At 41.1% G+C, this 6000-nt stretch overlaps 1 long non-coding RNA gene across 1 annotated transcript in view; it reads left to right on the forward strand.

The window, feature by feature from the left end:
- Window positions 1-2166, forward strand: part of LOC308468865 — a 39883-nt gene extending 37717 nt beyond the window's left edge. The window contains exon 5 of the long non-coding RNA XR_013981903.1: window positions 1964-2166. This is a non-coding gene — a long non-coding RNA (uncharacterized lncRNA). The remainder of the gene's footprint in view (window positions 1-1963) is intronic.
- The last annotated feature ends 3834 nt before the right edge of the window (window positions 2167-6000 follow it).

Consider the following 6000-nt stretch of genomic DNA (forward strand, 5'->3'; position numbering starts at 1 on the left):
AATTGAATTATCCGACTAAGGGAGATTGTATGTTTTGATTGTGTAGCAGTACTTCTGAAACTGACTTAAAATTGATAAAAGCCAGATGGGAAGCGGAAACGGTCCATTTCATGACTCTTTAAACGTTTAAATTTCTTAACCCTTGGACTTTGAAAATTTCCCTCCAAAAGTTAAGAGTGTAGTGTGGAAGCAATTTGTTGAAAGGGTTCGTGGTATGCAAAACAGGTAATAAGCACTTAACAACAGTGTGTTGTGGAAATCGGGGAAGGGGGGTATTAAGTCTTTACCCCCTGGCTAAAATTAATCTCTTTATTGGGTGGGTGGAGGAGGTATTCTGAAAAGGAAGATGTCTGTCCAGAGAGGTATTTGTGCTGGCAAAAAAAGTGTGTGGGGGGGGGGAGAGTTAGACTAAAATGCTGGGGGTGCCACTTCCATGGAGGTCTCCAGGCCAATAATTCAACAATGGAAGAAGTGTTGTGAAGGCAGAAACTGTTTTTTTGCAGTGTGGAAGGCAGTTTGGAAAAGGATTGTGGGACAACAGGCATTGGATAGGAGAGGGTGCACAGGTCTATTTCTGAAAAATCAGACCCAGACAACCATATTTGATCCAGATAGCTTTTTGGGTGTTACTTTTTCTGTCAAAAGAAGAATAAGAATGGGCTGATTCCCTTTTGATTGATTGCCAGAACAATTTAGAAAAATGAAAGAGGCTGGAGAATGCCCAATAGCAGGGTTGAATAATACACACACACACACAGCCTTGCTGGGTCAGGCCCAATAGGGCTGGCCTTGTGATGAGGCAGAGTGAGGCAGCTGCCTCAGGTGGCAGATGGTGAGGTGCTGGGAGGGAATGCAGTTGTGAGTGCCATGTGGTGTGCGCTGTACCCTCTGTGCTAACCTGCTGCCCTCCGGTGCAGTGGAAGGCCTCCAGTGCAGTTTTGTCCTTCACCTCAGGCAACAAAATGTCTTGAGCTGGCTATGTGGCCAAAGGTCTATATAGTTCAGTGTGTTGTTCACACAGTGGCCAATCAGATGCCTGTGGGAAGCCCATAGGTATGACCTAAGTGCCACAGCAGTGCTCTCTGCACTTGTGATTTACAGCAAGCAGTATTCACTGCCACTGGTCGTGCGGGTAGAGCATAGGTGTGAGATGCTGTTTTAGACACTTCTGTAATGAGTATTATGGGGGGGGGTTAATTGTAAAGATACTGGATATATATTGGATATTTATAGTGGACTGTGTTTTATCTCCTTTTTTCATTGTGCTGTTGAATGGTGATGGCCTTGGCTGAGCAATCAAGATCTGGATTTCGGAAAGGGTTAGTTTTGATGTATTTATATGTATTCTGGTTTTTTTCTGGAAAACAAAACCATGCAAAAAGAGGAGGAGGTAGGGCTGCCATTAGCTCAATAACTTTTGGGGTGTCTTGGTTTTTACTTTTTGGAATATGATAACCCTAGGAGGAGGAGGAGCTGCTTCTGGCTTCTTGCTCACTAGCTCTTGCCTTATCCAAGAATGAACATACCAACTGCTCTCACCCACACAAAAAACACACCTGGGACTGGCACAGTCAACAGGTGAGGTAGAATCATATCTCCATGATAGAGCACATGATTTGCACATCAAAAGCTCTAGGTTCAGGTTCAAGCACCACCATCTCTAAGTCAGACTTGGCAAGTCTTTTGCAGAAATTAATATTGCACAGTTCAAAGCAACTGGAAGCATAAGAACTGCCTCCTTTTGGAAATGATTCATTCTCCAGGCCCATAAATATATTATTCAAACTTTTACTGGCAGAATACTTCAAAACAAAACATAAGCATCATAGACACAGCCGAAATATCCATACAATGTATTGCGCTGTCCAGTACAGGTGCGGCATCTTACAAAATATGAAATAATCCAAACAGACATATAAGCAAAGGTCTCTCTCTCTCTCTCTCTCTCTCTCTCTCTCCACAGCCTGCATTCCAGCCTCCATTGGCCTTAGGCCTTTTACTCTCCCTTCTGGAGAACTTCATTTACATCCTTCTACAGCCACCACCCTTCCAAGATGACGGATTTGCAACTCAATACCTTAGTTACCTGATCTAAGGTTATAACAGTTTAGAGTAACAGAAAACAACCAACAGTTATGCATTAAGGAGCTCAGAGTCCTTTAGAAAACAACTGTGGATAAACCCCAATGTGAGCAATACACATCTAGCCATTATCCATTTTAAACCTTCATTAATTCATATACATTTTCAATGTCTGTGTAACTTAACGAAGTGTCCTATCAGAAACCCTGGATCGCCACTATCAGTCAATGTGTAGACAATACTAATCCTGATTTACCAATAGTTTCACTTGGTACAAAGCAGCTTTCTATGTTCCTTACTTGGGTAATGCAGTAAAACAAGGGTGGGGGAATCTGCAGCCTTCCAGGTGCTGCTGGGAGTGCAACTTCCATCATCCCTGTTGACCAGGTTCAGACTGATGGGAGGCCACAGATTGCCTGCAGTAAAGAGAATGTCCTCACCTGTTGTTATATCTATACTGATATATCAAAAATTGTGTATCACTGTCCTTGTATTGATTTCCTGGGCATTCTAGAAACTGCCATTTGTCCCTGTGCTCTCAGCTGAAGATGGGTATCTTTCATGTGTCCATGAACACAGTTTGTAGAACTGTATTAAGCTTCCTAATGCATTTGCCTTCAGTCAGAACAGGGTCGCCTTTTTCCAGTTTGGAGAAACAAAATCTATCAACAATGCCGTGTTTAAGATTTTGTCCTTCCTGCTCTATTCATATTTTCCAAAACAGTTTTCAATTTTCCTGCTTCCAGCCATTGCCAAAAAATATATTTTGGCAGACAGCAGGATAAATTGCATAGCAGACACGGGAAAATCATTTGTTTTTATCTTGAGGCATTAGAGAAAAGCCGATAATTTTTGATCACTTGCAAACATGTTATGAACCATGCTGACATCCAGCGTGCTCATCGCAACGTCTCTTCATTTTATCTAAACTTTTCTGACAATGCACTCTGATGTTTGGCATAACAGGGAAGAAATTAAAGAGGATAGATTGCTCCTGACTAGGACTGGATTTCTAAAGCCAATTTCTCAATTTGTATAAAGTAATTGCATATGTTATTGCTATATACTATTATTATTTTTGAAATCATTGTGAAACAAAGGCAACTTGCAGTTGTAAACAGCTGTCAAGCATCACTGCTCTTACTCTAAAGCAGGCAGATGGAACCTGGTGCCCACCAGATGTTGACAGATCACAACTCACATCAGCCCTGACTGTTGGCTATGCTGGCTGGGGCTGATGGGAGTTGGAGTACAGTAAGACCTGGAGAGACACAGTTTCATCTCTCCTGTACTAAAGATATACAGTAATAGTAATAGTCATATCAACATTATAAGTATCATTACCTGCCCTTCACCATTAGGTCTCAGGGGTGGTTGCAACTGTTTAAGATGCAACTGATTTCATTTTGGTTTAAATATAATGCTATTGCAAAATATGGTCTGAAGCTCAACATCAAAAAAACGAAGATCATGGCCACTGGTCCCATCACCTCCTGGCAAATAGAAGGGGAAGAATTGGAGGCTGTGAGAGATTTTACTTTCTTGGACTCCATGATCACTGCAGATGGTGACAGCAGTCACAAAATTAAAAGATACCTGCTTCTTGGGATAAAAGCAATGACAAACCTAGACAGCATCTTAAAAAGCAGAGACATCAGCTTGCCAACAAAGGTCTGTATAGTTAAAACTATGGTTTTCCCTATAGTGATGTATGGAAGTGAGAGTTGGACCATAAAGAAGGCTGATCGCCGAAGAATTGATGCTTTTGAATTATGGTGCTGGAGGAGACTCTTGAGAGTCCCATGGACTGCAAGAAGATCAGACCTATCCATTCTTAAGGAAATCAGCCCTGAGTGTTCACTGGAAGGACAGATCCTGAAGCTGAGACTCTTTGGCCACCTCATGAGAAGAGAAGACTCCCTGGAAAAGACCCTGATGTTGGGAAAGATGGAGGGCACAAGGAGAAGGGGACGGCAGAGGACGAGATGGTTGGACAGTGTTCTCGAAGCTACCAGCATGAGTTTGATCAAACTGGAGGCAGTGGAAGACAGGAGTGCCTGGTGTGCTCTGGTCCATGGAGTCACAAAGAGTCGGACACGACTAAATGACTAAACAACAACAATTGCAAAATCTAGAGGAATAAAAACAGCTTTCAGGGGGAAATTGTCATTTTCTCCTCCTGCTACCTTGTCTAAGAAATGGTAAATCTGCCCAGTACACATAAGTTTCATTGTGTCATGCCCTCAAACTATGTTTCATCATGCCACACCCTCCAACATTTCTCCAATGAAAAAAGAGACATCCGTGTTCAATGGAATACTAAGCTTGTATTGGGACTGCACCTTTAGTTGCTCAAAATTAATGCAAAAGAACCATGCACATTGGGTTCTTTATTGCCCCTCTTTGCTTTTTATCTGCAGGGATTTGCAATCAATTGTTCTCTTATAGTGGAAATGAAGGTTCAGACACTCTTCTTAGCTCTAGTCCAGACTCTGCCAGCTTGGCACTCTCAAATGGTTTTTGAATTTCAGCTTCCATTAGCCCCAGTCAGTACATAATGGCTGGGGTTGATGGAGGTCACTGTCCATAACATTAAATATTAAACATAAAAAACCCATCCCAGAAATAACAAAAAAAAACCCCAAAAGTTGCAGTCCAAAACACTAAATTCTAAATATAAAATAACAAGACACCAGATACTAAGATGATAAATACTAAATACGAAGACATAAAATACAAAAAATAGTCTCTAAGTGCTTTACAAAAATAGCAAGTGTGTGTGCAATGAATCTGTAAAACCACAGTAGAATATTATAGAAAACTGCAATTCAATAATATTAGCTATCTGGTTATTACAGCAGCTCTCACACTATTAATTAGCTAGGACAACCTTTGCCAGTGCTGGCTGGGGCTGATGAAAATTGCAGCCTAAAATACACAGAGAGCACCAGGTTGGCAAAGGCTGTTCCAGTCAAGGGTGCTCAGAGAGAGAGGGAGATATTGAGAGCAGAAAAATGGTTGTTTGCATCCCATAGCTGCTCCTGGTAATACTGCAACTTCTTTTCACATAGCTAGAGCAGGCTGCATGTTTACATCCTTTGCAATGGTAACATTTCTTTTTCTTTCTTTTATGTGGGTGGGGGTATACAAACAAGCAAAAAAATATATCATAAAGGAATTACAAGAGTATGCTTTCTCACTGTTTTCTTTTTTCTGTTTGAAATATTTTTTATTTAATTTTACAAGTGTAAAGTTATAACAATACCAAATGTATATCCATATTTATATATTTCTCTGAATCTCCTGACTTCCCACCATGGGTCCTATTGTCAACATTTTCAACTGCATATTATTTCATAATCCATGGTATTATGCCATACTGTCCATAGTATTTATTACAAGTGTTATTAAAATCCTGCTAATGTTTTCATCTGCTTACAGTGGTCACTTTCTCACTGTTTTCAAACAAGACAGCTGGCAGTACTTGGAGTAAAAAGTACCAACTCACACACCTTGATAAAGGTAGCTCAGTTAACGGAAAGTTTATTGAGAGACACACAGTAGAGTGTCTTTAATCATCAGTCTCAATGAGTACAAAAGTAGGTGGCTTATACCAAGTCAAACCATTGATCCATCTAGCTACACTGACTAGCAAAGACGCTCCAGCGTTTCAGACAGGGGCATTCCCAAGCCTGCCTGGATATGTCAAGGAATGAGCCTGAGACCTTATACATGCAAATCAGATGCTCTACCACTGAGAGACAACGCTTCAAATGGTAGCCAATCTCAGTCACCTGAATGACTAGCCAGATTTCTTTAAATATCCATGGGTATGTTGGGGTGATAAGGCAAGCCAAACCTCCTGGGGAAAAGGGCAAATACTTTTGCATTGATTCCAGAAACCACCAGCCACAGGCA

Source organism: Podarcis pityusensis (assembly GCF_964106645.2).
Source record: "Podarcis pityusensis genome assembly, chromosome: Z".
Lineage (NCBI taxonomy): Eukaryota > Metazoa > Chordata > Lepidosauria > Squamata > Lacertidae > Podarcis > Podarcis pityusensis.